Here is a 21,530-nt window from a genome sequence, read left to right on the forward strand (position 1 = left end):
AAATACAGTGAGGGAAAGCTACTGTCCCTATGCTTTTTTATGAGCCCTAATTTCTTTTATATTTATTTACTTATTTATTTATTGTTCCGTGGGACCAAATTAAGGAGAAGTCTCCATTGTCATGGAACTAGTCAATACATGAAATTATAACACGATAATAGAAACAGATAGAATGTAATATAAGAAACATATTCAGGCGACAAGTCGTAAGTTTAAATAAAGAAAATCAACAATGTAACACTGGAATTGGCTTAATTTTTCAGTTCCTCCAGGAGCTCCTCGACAGAATAGAAGGAGTGAGCCATGAGGAAACTCTTCAGTTTAGAGTTAAAAGTGTTTGGGCTACTGCTAAGATTTTTGAGGTCTTGTGGTAGATTATTGAAAATAGATGCAGCAGAATACTGCACTCCTTTCTGTACAAGAGTCAAGGAAGTGCATTCCACATGCAGATTTGATTTCTTCCTAGTATTAACTGAGTGAAAGCTGCTAACTCTTTGGAATATGCTAATATTGCTAATATTGCTTCATGGTCCTTACGCTCGATGTACATTCTGTCTGCAGTCAGTTTCAAATGCTGCTTCTCTAAATTTTCTCAATAGTATTCCTCGAAAAGAATGTCGTCCTCACCCCACGAATTTTCATTTGTCTTCCCGAAACATCTCTGTAACATTTGCACGTTGATCGAACCTTCCAGGAAAAAATCTAGCATCCCTTCCCTTAACTGCTTCGATGTCTTGCTTTAATACTACCTGGCACGGATTCCAGGCACTCGAGCAGTACTCAAGAATAGGTCGCACTAGCTTCCTATATAGATCGACCACACTTTCATAGAATTCTCCCAATAAACCGAAGTCGACCATTCGCTTTCCCTACCACAGTTCTCACATGCTTGTTCCGTTTCACATCCCTTTGCGACATTACGCCCACATATTTAAAAGGCGTGACTGCGTCAAGTAGGACAATACTAACGTAGTTTCCTGTTCTTAAGAATTAATTTACATTTGTCAAACATTTGGAGCTAGCTGCCATTAATCACAACGACTAGAAATTTTGTCTAAGTCATCTTGTATCCTGGTACAGTCACTCTTCGACACCTTCCCAAACACCACAGCATCATCAGCTATCAACCGCGGATTTCTACCCACCCTGTCCCCCAAATCATTTACGTACACAGAGAATAACACCGGTCCTATCACACTTCGCTGGGGCACTACTAACGCTATCTTTGTTTTCTACGAACACTCGGTTCGCGGCCAACGTTTTTTTTTTTTTTTTTTTTTCTACGGACCCGCCACGATGTCCTCTCCTGTGCTAACCTCTTCATCTCAGAGCAGCACTTGCAACCTACGTCCTTAATTATTTGCTGTCTTCCTCTACAGATTTTGCCCTCGACAGCTCCCTTTAGTACCATGGAAGTCATTCCCTCATGTCTTAACAGACGTCCTATCATCCTGACCTTTCTCCTTATCAGTGTTTTCCACATACTCCTCATTCATTACCCTATCAGTCCAACTAATTTTCAACATTCGCCTGTAGCATCACATCTCAAATGCTTCGATTCTCTTCTGTTCCAGTTTTCCCACAGTGCAAGTTTCACTACCATACAATGCTGTACTCCAGAGGTACGTTCTCAGAAATATCCTCAAGTTAAAGCCGATATTTGATATTAGTAGACTTCTCTTGGCCAGGAATCCTTTTTGTCATTGCTAGTCTGCTTTTGATGTTCTCCTTGCTCCGTCCGTCATTGGTTATTTTACTGCCTAGGTAGCAGACTTCCTTAACTTCATATACTTTGTGACCTTCAATCTCGCTGTTGTCATTTCTACTACTTCTCATTACTTTTGTCTTTCTTAGATTTACTCGAAGTCCATACTCTGTACTCGTTAGACTGTTAATTTCGTTCAGCAGATCATGTAATTGTTCTTCGCTTTCACTTAGGACAGCAATGTCATCAGCGAATCGTATCATTGATATCCATCCACCTAGAATTTTAATTCCAGTCCTAAAACTTTCTTTTATTTCCATTATTGCTTACTCGATGTACAGATTGAACAGTAGGGGCGAAAGACTACATCCCTGTACTACACCCTTTCTAATCCCAGAACTTCGTTCTTGGTTGTCCACTTCTACTATTCCGTCTTGGCTCTTGTACATATTAATCGTCTCTCGCTATAGTTTACCCCTATTTTTCTCAAAATTTCGAACATCTCGCACCATTTTACATTGTCGAACGCTTTTTACAGGTCGGCAATTCCTATGAACGTGTCTTGATTTTTCTTTAGTCTTGCTTCCATTATTAACCGCAACGTCGGAATTGCCTCTCTTGTGCCTTTACCTTCCCTAAAGCCAAGCTGATCGTCATCTAGCGCATCTCCAATTTAATTTTCCATTCTTCTGTATATTATTGCTCCCCATGACCTATGTCGCCGCACTACGCTATGACTTAGGCCGCGCGACAGAATCGTACTGGAATATACAGACAGAGGCAGATGGTGGCGAGCTGCGGAAGGACGACGTTGCGCTGGACCGCCTGCAGCAGTCACAGGACGCCCTCTCTTCGGTGCTGCTTTCGGCCCCTTCAGATAAGGCACTTTGAGACGTCGATAATTCGACAGCGCACGATTTCGACGTCCCCCACGAACATCCAGAGGCCACGCTGACCTCTGATTCTAAGGCTCGGCAACGAAAACAGCGATCACCAAAACGCCAGAAGAAGCGCTGCCCACGGTGGAGAGCGACCAACCAGATCCTGTAGGCACTGCCGAGGCGTTTTCGGGTACAGAGAAGACGACCATCGATACAGAAGAACTGCCTTGCGAGCATGCAAGGGTGGTCAGCGGGACAGCGACACGACATTCCGATGACGGTGCTCCAGAAGCAGCGGAGGAGTTCCATAGACGGCAACAGACTACTGAGGAGGCTACGGCGCCAACAACGCACTTCAACGATGGGACGCTAGGGGACCGGTCAGAAGAAGGTTTATTTATTTATTTGTTTAGCAAGAGTAATAGAAGGCAGATTTCAGACTACCTAACAGATCAAAACGAAAATTTCTGTTCCGACACTGACAATGTTGAGTGTTTATGGAAAAAGTTCAAGGCAATCGTAAAATGCGTTTTAGACAGGTACGTGCCGAGTAAAACTGTGAGGGACGGGAAAAACCCAACGTGGTACAACAACAAAGTTAGGAAACTACTGCGAAAGCAAAGAGAGCTCCACTCCAAGTTTAAACGCAGCCAAAACCTCTCAGACAAACAGAAGCTAAACGATGTCAAAGTTAGCGTAAGGAGGGCTATGCGTGAAGCGTTCAGTGAATTCGAAAGTAAAATTCTATGTACCGACTTGACAGAAAATCCTAGGAAGTTCTGGTCTTACGTTAAATCAGTAAGTGGCTCGAAACAGCATATCCAGACACTACGGGATGATGATGGCATTGAAACAGAGGATGACACGCGTAAAGCTGAAATACTAAACACCTTTTTCCAAAGCTGTTTCACAGAGGAAGACCGCACTGCAGTTCCTTCTCCAAATTCTCGCACAAACGAAAAAATGGCTGACATCGAAATAAGTGTCCAAGGAATAAAAAAGCAACTGGAATCACTCAATAGAGGAAACTCCACTGGACCTGACGGGATACCAATTCGATTCTACACAGAGTACGCGAAAGAACTTGCCCCCCTTCTAACAGCTGTGTACCGCAAGTCTCTAGAGGAACGGAGGGTTCCAAATGATTGGAAAAGAGCACAGATAGTCCCAGTCTTCAAGAAGGGTCGTCGAGCAGATGCGCAAAACTATAGACCTATATCTCTGACGTCGATCTGTTGTAGAATTTTAGAACATGTTTTTTGCTCGAGTATCATGTCGTTTTTGGAAACCCACAATCTACTATGTAGGAATCAACATGGATTCCGGAAACAGCGATCGTGTGAGACCCAACTCGCTTTATTTGTTCATGAGACCCAGAAAATATTAGATACAGGCTCCCAGGTAGATGCTATTTTTCTTGACTTCCGGAAGGCGTTCGATACAGTTCCGCACTGTCGCCTGATAAACAAAGTAAGAGCCTACGGAATATCAGACCAGCTGTGTGGCTGGATTGAAGAGTTTTTAGCAAACAGAACACAGCATGTTGTTATCAATGGAGAGACGTCTACAGACGTTAAAGTAACCTCTGGCGTGCCACAGGGGAGTGTTATGGGACCATTGCTTTTCACAATATATATAAATGACCTAGTAGATAGTGTCGGAAGTTCCATGCGGCTTTTCGCGGATGATGCTGTAGTATACAGAGAAGTTGCAGCATTAGAAAATTGTAGCGAAATGCAGGAAAATCTGCAGCGGATAGGCACTTGGTGCAGGGAGTGGCAACTGACCCTTAACATAGACAAATGTAATGTATTGCGAATACATAGAAGAAGGATCCTTTATTGTATGATTATATGATAGCGGAACAAACACTGGTAGCAGTTACTTCTGTAAAATATCTGGGAGTATGCGTGCGGAACGATTTGAAGTGGAATGATCATATAAAGTTAATTGTTGGTAAGGCGGGTACCAGGTTGAGATTCATTGGGAGAGTGCTTAGAAAATGTAGTCCATCAACAAAGGAGGTGGCTTACAAAACACTCGTTCGACCTATACTTGAGTATTGCTCATCAGTGTGGGATCCGTACCAGATCGGTCTGACGGAGGAGATAGAGAAGATCCAAAGAAGAGCGGCGCGTTTCGTCACAGGGTTATTTGGTAACCGTGATAGCGTTACGGAGATGTTTAATAAACTCAAGTGGCAGACTCTGCAAGAGAGGCGCTCTGCATCGCGGTGTAGCTTGCTCGCCAGGTTTCGAGAGGGTGCGTTTCTGGATGAGGTATCGAATATATTGCTTCCCCCTAGTTATACCTCCCGAGAAGATCACGAATGTAAAATTAGAGAGATTAGAGCGCGCACGGAGGCTTTCAGACAGTCGTTCTTCCCGCGAACCATACGCGACTGGAACAGGAAAGGGAGGTAATGACAGTGGCACGTAAAGTGCCCTCCGCCACACACCGTTGGGTGGCTTGCGGAGTATAAATGTAGATGTAGATGTAGAACTGATGATGCTAGAGGAACTGCTCCCACACACTCTCCTGGTGTAAGACCGGAATCGTGCACAGAATAACGGCAGACCATATGAGGCTACGGCGGGGAACGTTAGAAAGAAAGCAGCCTTTGTACGGAAGAATTAGGGACCGTAATGTTCCCTACCTACGTTGATAGACATGCAACAAGCTTATCGTATAGGGTCTGTTAACATAAATAACATTGGGATGCCGATAAAATCAAGATGCTCAGTGACATGATAAAGCAGAGGTTGAAAATACCGCTTCAGTTGTAAAATTATTTTACTATCACACGACCGGTTTCGGGTTCTTATAAGCCCATCTTCAGGTGTAACTTGGTACTGTGGCCCCCGAGCGCCGCGGTAGACGCGTACTAGGCGCGCTGTGCTACCACAGCACCAAGTTATGACACCTGAAGATGGGCTTTTATAAGAGCATGAAACCGGTCTTGTGATAACAAAAGAGCTTTAAAACTGAAGCGGTATTTTCAACCTTTACGGATGTTCCTCCAACGGGATTGTTTGGCATGATAAAGGCTGCAGATTTAGACATAGCGCTGTTACAGGAAGTTCAGGTGCTTCCCCCCTGGACTTTGACATTTGCGATATGTACTGTTCCCTGTGTGACGAGAGAGGCATTGGCACTGCGACACTATTGAAGGAAGGGATACGTGCAGACGAAGAAGAGTTTTTGCCTTCTGCCCGTGGTACGGCCGTGACCATAGGTGGAATACGTTTGATCAATATATACGCACCGTCAGACTCGGATAAGAGAAGCGACAGAGCAGATTATTAACCTCATGAGGTTACACCATTGTTCCGGGGATGATACAATGCTTGCATACTCGGCGGAGATTTTAACTGTGTGCTCGACAGAAAGGTCCAACATCCTAACTATACTCCTAGCCAAGAACTTCGGGAGATTGTGAACGGGATGGAATTAGTCTATACATTGGACCCTAAGTATTGCAACCAACCAGGATATACATTTAATACGAGCCACTTCGCGAGCTGTTTGGATCGGATCTACGTTTCAAGGGCGTTAGCAATGTCGACGTTGGACGCAGAAATCTGGCCGTCCGCGTTTACACACCATGAGACACATATTTTTACTGTTAATGTTGCTAGACAGCAGGTATGGAGGCGGAGGGGCAATTGGAAGATGAACGTCTCCCACCTGCATGATGTAAAATACCGACGCATGATGGAGGACGCGTAGCATGGCTGCCTCCTTCGACGAAATTCGTACGGTTCTGTCCCACAGTGGTGTATCGAGTTCGCGAAGCCAGCTTTACGGAGGACGTTAATAGCTTATAGGAAGGTGGTTTCTCGATGCCAGTGCACGACCACCGACTTTCACTTTATGGCCCTCCGAGAACTGTTCGCTCAACCATCTACACCAGAACGCCAGACGGCCTTCCACCGAGTCAGGGAGAAGCCGGTACAACTTGCGACGCTATGGTTGGCCGGTACGATGACAGACGTAATGTCAAAGGACTGCCTGCCTAATGAAGCTCCCTCGATGCATTATGTGATAAAGGAAAGAAGAAGAAGACGAAGGACGTTAATTAATGAGATCGACCTCGTCGATGGCCTCCCTTTTTCAACACAAAGAGGCATAGCAAAGGCGTTCACGGATCATTTTAGCAGATTCCATGCGAATGACGGGGAGGACTAGAGGGAGCTGAGAAACGTCCTGGAGGAGATCCCTGACGTGACGTGTGTGAACGGAAAAGTATTATCTGAAATTACGTGTCAGGATCTGAAGGAAGCGATTACACGAAGTGCCTCCAACAAATCCCCACGTCCAGACGGATTCCTGTTGGAATTTTACCCTGCCTTTGTGACCATTATGACACCGATGTTGTTATTCATGTTTAATGAGCTTCTCCGGCAAGAAGACCGGTACCCATAAAATTCACGGAAGCGCTCATGATCCCGACAACCAATCCACGTGGTGGCAAATGACCTTGTGATCATCGCCCCTTGACCCTTCCTAATAGCGACTACAAGATCTTTATGCGCATACTGGGCAGCCGTATCAAATCGTCGCTGGGAGATCGAATACATGCCGATCAGACTTGTCTTGGCGGTATCAGTAATATCCACACAGCCCTGAGAGACTATAGTGACGTCGTCACCCTCACGGCTGCATGCCGCCTACGGGGGGCATTGGTTGCTGCAGATTTCGATCATGCTTTTGATCGAGTGGATCATGTGTACCTTGTAGCGGTGATGAATAGGATGGATGTCTCGCCATTATTGACCACTGCAGTGATGCGGCTGTTGCACGGCGCCAGATCAGCGATGGAGATCAACGGAAGGAGAACAGAGTATGTTAAGATCTTAAGACCAGTCAGACAGGGTTGCCCCTTGTCGGTCCTCCTACATGCGATCGCCTTAGAACCGTGTCTCGCAGGCCTTCGCCGAACGTGCACGACAAGGCGCGTGCCATGTATATTAATACTATGTTAAAACGGTGGCGCAACAGGAATCACACTCTTACGGGGACGATCATCGAAGAACTAGTACCAACATCTCATCTTCCTCCGGTCAGTGTCGGCCGTATCTCGCCCCGTTAGCCTATGTGCGCACGTTCATCGTTGAACACAGTTACGTTCGAGAGCGTTTATTGACGTCCCGACAGTCGACATCGAAGGACGTGTACCATCTGCTTCTTCGACATATCGCCCGGAACGGGGTGGAACGGAGACATCCTGCTGTTAATTGGTAAGTGGTGTGACGCACGGTACACCTCCCCCCACCTATCTACAACAGTCAAGTCAACATGGTACATTGTAGTGAACCGGAAATAACCAAAGAATGACAGGAAGTACGCAATACATTTGGCGGATTCGCCCATGTGTCAGCAATGTGGCATGCTGGATACGGACGACCACCGGCTGGTCTGCGGCGAGGTGTTGGCTGTTTGGTCTCTAGCAAGGAAGACAGCGTTCATTCGGCACCCTATATGTACAGCAATATCTTCCGACATAGTATTTTACCAGGGGAAACGTGTTTCCATCGTCATAAGACCAACCCAGTGACGTGGATCACAGGTATGACGGTCCACTGCATATATAGAGACACACGTCTAAACGTACTGAACGTACTGGATGCCTGGCAATACTTGCAAGATGGCCACACAAAACTGTTACGGCTACCAAAATACAAGGACTGGTATGCAAATTTCCTAGGAACGGTTTTTGCGGACCCACCATATAATTTCGGTGCGCCGGATCGCGAGTATGCGAACTAACACTTGCACAGTTAGCAATGGAATGTTTCTTGAATTTTGTTTTAATATCTATAAATACTTTTTTGAGGGTGCCGGAGGCGGCCCCACTTTGACTTCGTTGTTATTTCATGCTGCGTGGTATGACACCATCGAGGATCCTTCTAGGAAAGTTATAGTGTATAAAGACGTGGTTTCGCGAATAAAGGTTTCTGTGTCTCCTACCCCCCCTCCTAAAAAAAAGGGGGCCACTAATTTTCACTGTCGTCATTCCATTCTACTGCCAATGATAGTCCATATTCGTAATTGCGAATAGAATTCATATAGTCTGTAGTCACCGCACTGCCTGTTTCTTTGAACGTGCATGTCCCCTAGTTTCAGTTGGTAAGATCTGATAGTAGGGGACGAATGTGGCGCAGCCCCCACGAAGTCATGGACCCAAGTTGTCAATAAGGCACTGTGCGAGGTGGTGGCGGCTCCATAATAGGGGTGGGGCATGTTTATACGGAATTAATTGAACCGATCATTGTCTGCAAATGTTTATCTTCGGTAAGTTGGAGACTACCTGTAGCCATTTAAGGACTTCATTTTCCCAAACACATCAGCGAGAGATAATTGTTCGAGATTGGCTTGAAGAACATTCTAGATAATTCGAGCGAATGATTAGGCCACCCAGATCGCCCGACATGAATCCCATTGAACATTTATGTTCTCTAATGTACGTCCTATGTGGTGTGTTTACTGTTGTTGATCCGGTCCTAGTTCCGCTTTCATCATCACAGCAAAAATGGTTCAAATGGCTCTGAGCACTATGGGACTTAACTTCTTTGGTCATCAGTCCGCTATAACTTAGAACTACTTAAACCTAACTAACCTAAGGACATCATACGCATCCATGCCCGAAGCAGGATTCGAACCTGCGACCGTAGCGGTCGCGCGGTTCCAGACTGTAGCGCCTAGAACCGCTCGGCCACTCCGGCCGGCCATCATCACAGCAGGGCGAGATTTTGTGCATAGGCTATTGCTTGTATTTGTCACACGATGTGGATGGTCTGAAATTGGTCACAAAAAAAAGCATAGAGATACGTCTGAATGCAACTTATGACGAAGCTACAACAATTATTGTTGCTGTGATACCAGTTGAAATCATTTTGTAGGCATACACTTCGAGCGAATGATTTGGCCACACAGACATATTTAATGAATGCAAATTCTTCCAAAAATTGTTTGGCTACAGTCTAATCAAACAATAACGGGTCATTCTCCCATTTTATGCGCAGTACGTTACATGTGTTTCTCTGAAGGGTCGACTCCCAATCCCTACACCGTAAGGAATGAATAGAAACTGATTTCTGGGTTTCACCGACCAACGAAGCGAGCTGGGATTCACACGGTCGTTTCCGGAGTCCATGTTGATTCTGCAGAGATTTTCAATCACCAGAAAGGTCTACAACAGCCTCACGTCAGCATTATGGACGTGTAGTTGTGTGTGTCTGCACTATGATCTTTCTGATAAGGGACATCACCTGCGCAATCAATAGGAATGTTTGATATTCATATCGTGTCTCCAGCTGAAACATAAAGTCGTCTTGACACAATTTTTCGTCGGTATACCTGGTCAAAGTTTCCGACGAGTTAGTATGACGGTTTAGTAACCTGAAGATGGCGCCAAGTGGACCACCAAAACATTGTGTCGAGATGAAGCTTCCAGCCGGGGTGGCCGATCCTAGGCGCTGCAGCCTGGAACCGCGCGACCACTACGGTTGCAGGTTCGAATCCTGCCTCGGGCATGGATGTGTGCGATGTCATTAGGTTGATTAGGTTTAAGTAGTTCTAAGTTATAGGGAACTGATGACCTCAGAAGTTAAGTCCCATAGTGCAATAGAGCTATTTTTTTTTAGATGAAGTTATGTTGCGGCTGGAGACCCGATATGAATATCATCACTTACTAAGCCGGGAAAGATTACGGAGCACAACAGGAATGTTTTGTTCCTCTAACCATTCATGGTAGACATCAACAGGCGAAAGTTCTTTCGGATACTCCCCGAAGAATCATATAGGTATCCCGTCAGGGAGAGTCGTCTTTTCTCTGTCGATGTGAATGTTTGACATTTCATGTTTCGAGATAAGATGGATATTGCACCTGCAGTGCAAATTGTTCAAATGGCTCTAAGCTCTATGGGACTAAACGTCTGTCATCAGTCCCATAGACTTAGAACTACTTATACCTAACTAACATCAGGACATCACGCACATCCATGCCCAAGGCAGGATTCGAACCTGCGACCGTAGCAGCAGCGCGGTTCCGGACTGAAGTGCCTAGAAACGCTCGGTCACAGCGGCCGCCCAGCTGTGCAGCTGAGCAGAAGTATATCCGAAGCGCTGCATAGTCCGATGAAATGAGTAGCAAGAAAGCAATCCTGGTAAGCATCTGTTAGCGCTCAGCAGAGAGATTTTCGTTTAATGACAGGAACGATAATAGGTAAGAAAAATTGTAATTCAGATAATTTCTGTAGAATGTGGGAATCCAGAGTTCAGATTCTCCGAAACATACGATTATTCAGGAGTAACGACACCGTAGGTGAAGGATCGTCACCGGTACTTCTAATAGCAGAGCATTGAACGACATTATGATCATCGTTGTTATACACACTCTACGGTGAAACCTTGTTTATGCGGCCTCCGTTAATGTGGATCTCTGTGTCACACGGATCGTATTCCCTATGACAGCCGTATAGTATTTGACACTCAGAAAGTAATAAGAGCAGCAACTGACGATGTCGCTCATTAAATTTAAATTCAGGCACCCGTCAATCACTGCTCGTGCCACTGAGTCGGCACGGTTGCACAGTTTCTTGGGACTGTAAAATAGCAGTGATGAGAAAAAAGTTAGATGTACTGCGTAATACTGATAACAGGCAATATTGTTGGAAAACATTGCCGCTGAATTTGTGGTCGGATATTCAACACTGTCAGATTGGGAGAATAGACTGAAACTTATTGAATACTTTTGTTTCAGAATAGGTAAAAAGCACTGTTTAGTGTGTCGGGGGAACAAAAAAATGCCAGTGCGGCTTCCTTTTTTTTAAAAAAAAAAAGGAAGGAGAATGGGGCGCAAGTTTTAGACCCGATATTCTAGGATAAAACGATCTGCGCGGTCAGCGCAGCGGATTGCAATCTGCAGTCCTCTTGCGTAAAATATTCCGGAGGTAAAATAGTCCCCTATTCGGATCTCCGGGCGGGGGAGACTCAGGTGGATAAATGATAACTGATTGAAACCCTCAGCTGCCGTGTTGTTGATATACCTCGATGGGGGCAGCTGAAAATGTGTGCCCCGACCGGGACTCGAAACCGGGATCTCCTGCTTACATGGGAGACGCTCTATCCATCTGAGCCACCGAGTACAGAGATGCATAGCTCGACTGCAGGGAATTATCTCTTGCACGTTTCTCGTGAGACCCACATTCCCAACTGTCCTCAATCAGATACGTGATGTTCCTTATAGATATTTGCCCATCCACTGATTACTTGCGCCCACTAAGGTGCGAGTAATGAGTGGATGGGCAAATACCTATTAGGAACATCACGTATATGGTTGGTGACAGTTGGGAATGTGGGTCTCACGAGGAGCGTGCAAGGTATAAGTCTCTACAGTCGCGCTATTCATCTGTGTGCTCGGTGGCTCAGATAGATAGAGCATCTGCCATGTAAGCAAGAGATACCGGTTTTAAGTCCCAATCGGGGCATACATTTCCAGCTGTCGTCATCGAGGTATATCAACAACACCTGTCGCCAGCTGAGGGTTTCAATCAATCATCATTTTTTCTAGAGAAGCTGCATCAATCGTATCTGTTCTTTCGAGAACAGTTACTATCTTCATGCTCAGGAGGATGTCGTTATCAGGAGAAAGGGGGGTTCTACGGATCGGAGCGTGGAAAGTCATATCCCTTAATCGGGCAGGTAGGTTAGAAAACTTAAAAAGGGAAATGGATAGGTTAAGGTTATAGTGGGAATTAGTGAAGTTCGGTGGCAGGACGAACAAGACTTCTGGTCAGGTGAATGCAAAATCAAATAGGGGTAATGCAGGAGGAGCATGTTTAATAATGAATAAAAAATAGGAGTGCGGGGCAGCTACTACGAACAGCATAGTGAATGCATTATTGTAGCCAAGACAGACACGAAGCCCATGCCTACCGCAGTAGTACATGTTTATATGCCAACTAGCTCCGCAGATGACTAAGAGACGGAAAAAATATAAGATGAGATAAAAGAAATTATTCAGATAGTGAAGGCAGACGACAATTTAATAGTCATGTGGAATTGGAATTCGAAAGTAGGAAAAGGAAGAGAAGGAAAAGTAGTAAGTGCATATGGAATGGGGATAAGAAATAAAAGAGGAAGACGCCTGGCAGAATTTTGCACAGAGCGTAACTTGATCTAAGAATCTTAAGAATTATGAAAGAAGGCTGTATACATGGAAGAGGCCTGGAGACCCTGGAACGTTTCAGAAGGATTATATAATGGTATGACAGAGATTTAGGAACCAGGTTTTAAATTGTAAGACATTTCCAGGGTCAGGTGTGGACTCTGACCACAATCTATTGGTTATGAACTGTAGACTAAAAGCGAAGAAACTGCAAAGAGGTGGGAATTTAGGAAGACGGGCCTGCATAAACTGAAAGAACCAGAGCTTGTAGAGTGTTTCAGAGAGAGCATTAGGGAACGATTGACAGGAACAGGGGAATGAAATAGAATGGGTAGCTTTGAGAGATGGAATAGTGTAGGCAGCAGAGGATGAAGTAGGTAAAAAGCCGAGGGCTAGTAGAAATCCTTCGGTAACGGAAGAGATATCGAATTTAATTTTTGAAAGGAGAAAATATAAAAATGCAGTAAATGAAGCAGGCAAAAAGGAATGCAAGCGCCACAAAAATGAGATCGACAGGAAGTGCAAAATGGATAAGCAGGGATGGTTAGAGGACAAATGTATGGTTGTAGAGCCATATCTCACTAGGGTTAAGATAGATACTGCCTACAGAAAAATTAAAGAGACCTTTGGAGAAAAGAGAATCACTAGTATTAATATCAGGAGCTCAGAAGTAAAACCAGTTCTAATGAAAGAAAGGAACGTAGAAACGTGGAAGGAGTATGTAGAGGGTCTATACAAGGGCGATGTACTTGAAGGAAATGTTATGGAAATGGAAGAGGACGTAGATGAAGATGAAATGGAAGATACGATACTGCGTGAAGAATTTGACAGAGCACTGAAAGGCCTAAGTAGAAACAAGGCCCCGGGAGTAGATAACATTCCATTGAAACTACTGATACCTTTGGGAGAGCCCGCTATGACAAAACTCTACCATCCGGTGAGCAAGATGTATGAGACAGGCGAAATACCCTCAGACCTCAAGAAGATTATAATAATTCCAATCCCAGAGAAAGCAGTTGTTGACAGGTGTGAAAACTACCGAACAATCAGTGTAATAAGTCACGGCTGCAAAATACACGAATTCTTTACAGGCGAATGGAAAAACTGGCAAAAGCCGACCTTGGGGAAGATCAGTTGGGATTCCGTATAAATGTTGGAGACACGTGAGACAATGCTGACCCTACGACTTACCTCAGAAGATAGGTTAAGGAAAGGCAAACCTACGTTTCTACCGTTTGTAGACTTAGAGAAAGCTTTTGACAACGTTGATAGGAATACTCTCTTTCAAATTCTGAAGGTGGCAGGGGTGGAATGTAGTCGAATTAAATCAGGTGATGCTGCGGGAATTAGATTAGGAAATGAGACGCTTAAAGTAGTAAAGGAGTTTTGCTATCTGGGGAGAAAATAACTGACGATGGTTGAAGTAGAGAGGATATGAAATGTAGACTGGCAATGGCAAGGAAAGCGTTTCTGAAGAAGAGAAATTTGTTAACATCATGTATAGATTTAAGTGTCAGGAACTCGTTACTGAAAGTATTTGTATGGAGTGTAGCCTTGTATGGAAGTGAAATGTGGACGACAAATAGTTTACACAAGAAGAGAATAGAAACTTTCGAAATGTGGAGCTACAGAAGAATGCTGAAGATTAGATGGGTAGATCACATAACTAATGAGGAGGTATTGAATAGAATTGGAGAGATGAGGGATTTCTGGCACAACTTGACTAGGAGAAGGGATCGTTTAGCAGGACACGTTTTACGGCATTAAGGGATCACCAATTTAGTTATGGAGGGAAGCGTGGAAGGTAAAAATCGTAGAGGGAGACCAAGAGATGAATATACTAAGCAGATTCAGAAGGATGTAGGTTGCCGTAGTTACTCGGAGATGAAGAAGCTTGCACAGGATAGAGTAGCATGGAGAGTTGTATCAAACCAGTCTCTGGACTTAAGACCACCACAACAATAAATACGTTTCTGGCACACCTGCAACGAACGGTACTCAGTATACAGACATTATTTTCAAAGCACACACTAATGCATACATTTCACACGTGTTCCGTGTTGTTGCCTTCATGTCGTACTTAGCCGGCCAGTGTGGCCAAGCGGTTCTAGGCGCTTCAGTCTGGAGCCGGGCGACCGATACGTTCGCAGGTTCGAATCCTGCTTCGGGCGAGGATGTGTGTGATGTCCTTAGGTTCGTTAGGTTTAAGTGGTTGTAAGTTCTAGGGGACTGATGACCTCAGATGTTATGTCCCATAGTGCTCAGAGCCATTCGAACCATTTGAACCATGTCGTACTTACGGTGTGTCGTTTGCACTACACCCAGCTATATTTAATCACATACAATATATAATTATTTTCAGCTGCCATTTCCTTGCTATTAAGGAAACGAGTGTACTTTTGTCTATCTGCAATCGCTATGAAGTTATCGAGCGAGGAAAAAAGAGACCTGTAAAGAAGCGGTGTTTTCACATCGCTTAAGGAGAATAGCATCAGTAGTAGCGTAATTTTTTATTTCTCGGATTCTCTTGCAAAGAGTTTGTGCGTCGGTTTTACAAAGAACTGAGATTGTATCTTTCCTGAAGGACGCAGGACAAACAGGAGCGGTGTGAGTAGCCCAGCCACTTGGTGGGATCTGAGCAGCCGGTCGTCTGCTTACCGCTCAGCGGTTGCGGGCAAACAGACAAACACGGTGTCCGGCTGAGGCCAACACAACAGGAAGGCGGCAAGGAGGGAGCAGGACCAACACTCACTACCTGCAGCTCAGCGTGGCGGCTATTATGGGCTGGCTGTTAACGTCACAAGCGTACCCAACAGCACTCGCGACGATTGCATATTCTCTCTCTCTCTCTCTCTCTCTCTCTTTCCCAGCTTTTAACCCATCGTATCGGGGCCACTGTTTGTTCCTGAGTCAGCATGTGGACGTATAGCCTTCCTGTGGCCACAGCCGTCAGAACGGAGTCAGTCCGAACGTGGCTCCTCTCCTTGTCTCGCAATCTAGCATGCTGCGTCTTAAGAGATTCTCTGAGGGGTATAAGTGCAGATATTGGGATCATCAGTATCATAATATGTAGCCACTTCAGTGTGTTAGTTGTTTTCTTTTCTGCATCTAACGGTTTTTCTGCAAACACGGCATGTAATTTACTAGCTTAAGTTATCTGGACGGCCATAACTGCACCACTAAGTGGTAGGGATGGGAAAAATCGACCGCCTAAAATGGATATCGATATTTTAGTTCTGAATAACCTTTTTACTGCTACCCAGGTACAAAACCAGTATTCCATCTGCCATAGCAGATATGCTAATTTTTTGTGTTTAAACAAAACTTTTTTTCATAAAAACGCATTTGTTAGGAAGTGCTGTGGCTTCAGAAAAATTAGTAGCGTCTTTGACTGACATTCTTTTGTAATGGAAAGAGTCAACTGACAGGTTAATAAATTACAGACTGAGTATTTATCAACACAATTGACAATAAATATTGAACAATGAATTATTTAATTACTCGAATGTTAAGTATTGTCGTTTAATCATTCATGGAAAAATGTTAAATTTTGCCTACTGCCTAAATTCAACATTTTAATTTTTTTGAAGGAGCGCTTTTGGTTTTCTAACTAGAAAATTGGTTGACATTTGCCTAAAAATGGGTTTTTAATTGAGAACATTAAAGAAAGGAATGCTACAAGTTTTATACGAAAGCTTATTACTTGTCTGCTATTTCAGTGACATAATGTAAAATAAAGGATGGTAGGGCAACAGTAATAAATTAAAAACTCACCAGTTCATTCACAGTTTTCAATAAAAATAGAAAGTACCTCATGTGCTGCATTTGCCTACATAATATATCTGCTTGTAGCTCTTGGAAACACACAACTGAACACGAAAAATAGTTATCCAACCTCATTTTTCAACCTATAGCGGCGACCATTCGTAATGCCCAAATAGTGGTATAATCATCGGTGTTTAAAAGGTTTTTGAGCAGAGACTTAAAAAATTAAGATCAGGTAAAGGTTACTGGTCAATTTTTGCAGTATTGGGCTTCTCATTACTTTACGAGAAAAGAAACGAATGGTGGGTAACTAAGTTTTCTTTTATTTACCTATTTTATGTGATATTTTGATTCCTTATATCTTGATATGTACAAGTATGTGGAAGGCTTAGAATGTCTTTGTTCGATGTCTACATTTATTGCAGGAAATAACAACAACAAAATACCTAAAATCGGTTACTTCAGAAACCAGTTGTTTTGAGCGGTATTAACAGTCATGTTGAGACGCAGATGGAAAACCGTTAGTTAGTTAGTTACGTGTTCCATTGATCAATCTCAAGAAAACCATTCTGATGTGGAACGTGTCAAGTGCATAAGAAATGCACACATGAATGAAGTTCCTCTTTTTTAAGCTTACAATATTTATTACCTACCCCATTCCCTTAAAAGGCACAAAATGCATATATTGTAGCTATAGATTTATTTCTTCCTACTCAAGAAATCCTCTATGGAATAGAAGGCGTCGTCAAGGAGATATTATTTCAGTTTGTTTTTGAAACTATTAATGCTGTCTGTCAGACATTTTATTTCATCTGGTAATTTATCGAAAACTTTTATAGCATCATATTTTACCCCTTTCTGTGCCAAAGATAGTTTAACTGGAGGGTAGCGTAGGTCCTTCTTTCTTCTGGTATTATAATCACGAATGTCACCGTTGTTTTTAAATAGGTCCATGTTGTTGAGAACAAATTTCATAAATGAGCAAATGTACTATGAGGCTGTTGCAAGAATTCCTAGCCTTTTAAACACATGCCTACAAGGTGCGCAACTATGAGCCCCACACATTATTCTAACCACTTTCTTTCCATATGAAATCAGAGAGTGAAAGTGTGAAAAGTATGTTAGCTTGCTAATTTCTGTATCCTAAAAATTAGCAAATATTCCGATTGCAAAAGTTTCTGAACCTAGTCGCTTTATGAAATCCGAAATATGAATTTTCCAATGAAGATTCTCATCTATATGTACATCGAAAAACTTAGTAAGCTCTATCATGGCTACTGACTTCTGTTGATGTGTTACATTATTGAAGGAACTGTACTCCTTGCAGTAGAAAATTGGACGCATTGTGTTTTTTCAATGTTCAGAGCAAGCCCATTCACAGAAAACTAATCAATAACAGACATTCTTGGTGTCATTTTCTATTGAAGTTTCTTTTACTGGATTAACGACGCTTGTATCTTCAGCAAACAGTATCAGTTTAGATTCTTGTTTCAGATAAGAAGGGAGTTCATTCACATATATCAAGAACAGAAGGGGATTACTGATTGAACGCTGTGGAGCGCCTAATGTAATTTCACCCTAGTTAGATGAAGTGGGCAACTTCCTTAAATAAATTAATCCATATAAAGAAACGTTTTGCTTTCTGTTCTGTAGCTGTGACTTAAACCACTCATATGCTGTTCCGTTTAGCTGTAGAATTCTAGTTTCTGTAACGTAATGTCATGCGTTGGTTAAGTCACAGAAAATTTCTGTTACTGATATTTTACTATTTAAAGACACTATTATGTGGGCAGTGAAATTGTATATTGCTGATTCAGCAGACCAGTATGTTTGAATTGCAAACTGTGATTTACTAAGTATCCCATTACTGTTGAGATGGCTACATTACTTTCTCGACGATTTTTGAAAATGCTGTAAGCAAGATACTGGCCGATCATTATTGGCATCTGCGGTGACCCCTTTTTTTCTATAGAGGCTTGACAATGGCTATTTTTAACCTGTCTTGGAAAATACCTTGAGTTAGCGACGCACTACAGATACGCTTCAGAACATCAGCTGTAACTGCTCCACATTGTTTTAATATCTTATTAGAGATGTCATCTTCTCCCAGTGATCATTTTCAAATATTTAATGATTTTCCTTATTTCACATAACCGAAAACCAGTCGCTTCAGCGATAATCGCCATCCCTACTAAGTGGACTACACTTGTCAGTATAGACTACCTATTTGGATTCTGTGCTTCCACACTTCAACTTGCTGCCCAGGGGGAAATAGGCAATAATGGCTTGCTCTTCCCGTATGATTATTAGTCCGCAAATTAAGTAAATACTAATGTAATATTGTTCAGAACACTGTCTGAAGTCGTCAAAATAAACATCTGCAATCATACCCCTGAATATTTAGGATGTTTCAAAATTACACCGACAACCTTCGAATGATGTAGGAGAGGTCTTAAGGTATAAACTGAGAATAGGAATCCTTATTCGGAAACTTCAAACAGTGAAGCTACAGAGCATATGTATGTATGTATGCATGTAAGCTATAGGCTATGAGCACTTGTTCAGTAGTCAAGATGAAGAATTGCTTGTCGCTCCTCAGGTATGCATTTTAGAGTCCATTTTTACTGTTCATTTTTTTCTTGTTTTGGCCTATACTAGCTCCTCTGCACGTTACCTACACCACAATTATAGCAACAACAGTACTGGCACATGTAAGCTACTGCCAGAGGTATCAGAACGATATTCGCTTTTAACTTCCAACTCATTCGTTACAGAACCAGGGTCCCTTAATTAAAATTGATACATTTATTCATCTCCATCATGCCTGAAAAATTGTGACATCGTTATGGATTCACGCTGTATTTACTTGTTGAATATTTACATACATATGCAAATGCCAGTGTCTGTAACTTCGAATTATTCAGAAAAAAACATAAAAAACCGATATTCAACACATTCTTCTTGAATAATTCGAAAACTGTGGCCTCCAGCAAAAACGTACCACAGCACAAAATTTAACTATATTAAATTTCCTACAAAAATCTCCTGTTCATTTTAAAATTTTTTTTGCAGCAGTAATACTTTCTGCTTAGCGTGTGAGAGAAGATGAAATCTCGCGCGTGGTTTCTGGAGGCGTTTTTGATTGCATAAAACCCATAGGTAGGGGCAGATGGACCACCCTAAATATCACACAGAGGTGAAAAAAGTCATGGGTTAACGATATGCACATATATAGATGGTGGTTCTATCGCATACACAAGGTATAAAACAGTACGCATTGGCCGATCTGTCATTTCTATACACGTGGTTCTCGTAGAAAGGTTTTGACGTGGTTATGCCCATACGACGGGTATTAACAGACTTAGAAGGCTCAATAGTTGTAGTTGGAGCTAGAGTCTGAGAATATTTCATTTCGGAAATCATTAGGGAATTTAATATTCCGAGGTCCACAGTGTCAAGAGTGTGCCAAGAATACCAAATGTCAGGCATTAACTCTCACCACGGACAACGCAGTGGCTGACAGCCTTCACTTTATGACCGAGAGCAGCGGCATTTGCATGGAGATGTAAGTGCTAGCAGACGAGCGACACTGTTGAGACACCCTGCTAAACCCGCAGAACAGGACAGGAAGTTTAAGTTGTGGAAAGGGGCCAAAGAAAGCGGCTGTCAGTTACACTCGAACATACAACCTTTCATTTGATCAAACATTACAAAAGCCAAGAAAATTAATAAAAAACAGCTTAGTTTTGGAACTTATTTAGCGGTTGAATGCGCCATACAAACTCATGCGTTAAGGGCAAGACCACTTTAATTTAAAAACGGCTGAAAGCCAAGAACTTAAAGCTCAACCAAAATCAGAAATTTAAAAGGCAAAGCCTTATCTTAAAACGATATCCTTAATTTGGCTGAAGGCCCAAATAATCTGACACTTTAAGAGCAAACAACTTAAATTCCAAATCGGCTGAAGGCCCAGCACTTAAGGCTCAATAACATTAATTTAAAAAATGCCAAAGGCTTTACCCAAAATACACTCCTGGAAATGGAAAAAAGAACACATTGACACCGGTGTGTCAGGCCCACCATACTTGCTCCGGACACTGCGAGAGGGCTGTACAAGCAATGATCACACGCACGGCACAGCGGACACACCAGGAACCGCGGTGTTGGCCGTCGAATGGCGCTAGCTGCGCAGCATTTGTGCACCGCCGCCGTCAGTGTCAGCCAGTTTGCCGTGGCATACGGAGCTCCATCGCAGTCTTTAACACTGATAGCATGCAGCGACAGCGTGGACGTGAACCGTATATTGCAGTTGACGGACTTTGAGCGAGGGCGTATAGTGGGCATGCGGGAGGCCGGGTGGACGTACCGCCGAATTGCTCAACACGTGGGACGTGAGGTCTCCACAGTACATCGATGTTGTCGCCAGTGGTCGGCGGAAGGTGCACGTGCCCGTCGACCTGGGACCGGACCGCAGCGACGCACGGATGCACGCCAAGACCGTAGGATCGTACGCAGTGCCGTAGGGGACCGCACCGCCACTTCCCAGCAAATTAGGGACACTGTTGCTCCTGGGGTATCGGCGAGGACCATTCGCAACCGTCTCCATGAAGCTGGGCTACGGTCCCGCACACCGTTAGGCCATCTTCCGCTCACGCCCCAACATCGTGCAGCCCGCCTCCAGTGGTGTCGCGACAGGCGTGAATGGAGGGACGAATGGAGACGTGTCGTCTTCAGCGATGACAGTCGCTTCTTCCTTGGTGCCAATGATGGTCGTATGCGTGTTTGGCGCCGTGCAGGTGAGCGCCACAATCAGGACTGCATACGACCGAGGCACACAGGGCCAACACCCAGCATCATGGTGTGGGGAGCGATCTCCTACACTGGCCGTACACCACTTGTGATCGTCGAGGGGACACTGAATAGTGCACGGTACATCCAAACCGTCATCGAACCCATCGTTCTACCATTCCTAGACCGGCAAGGGAACTTGCTGTTCCAACAGGACAAT

The sequence above is a fragment of the Schistocerca americana genome, chromosome 1 (assembly GCF_021461395.2).
Source record: "Schistocerca americana isolate TAMUIC-IGC-003095 chromosome 1, iqSchAmer2.1, whole genome shotgun sequence".
NCBI classification, from domain to species: domain Eukaryota; kingdom Metazoa; phylum Arthropoda; class Insecta; order Orthoptera; family Acrididae; genus Schistocerca; species Schistocerca americana.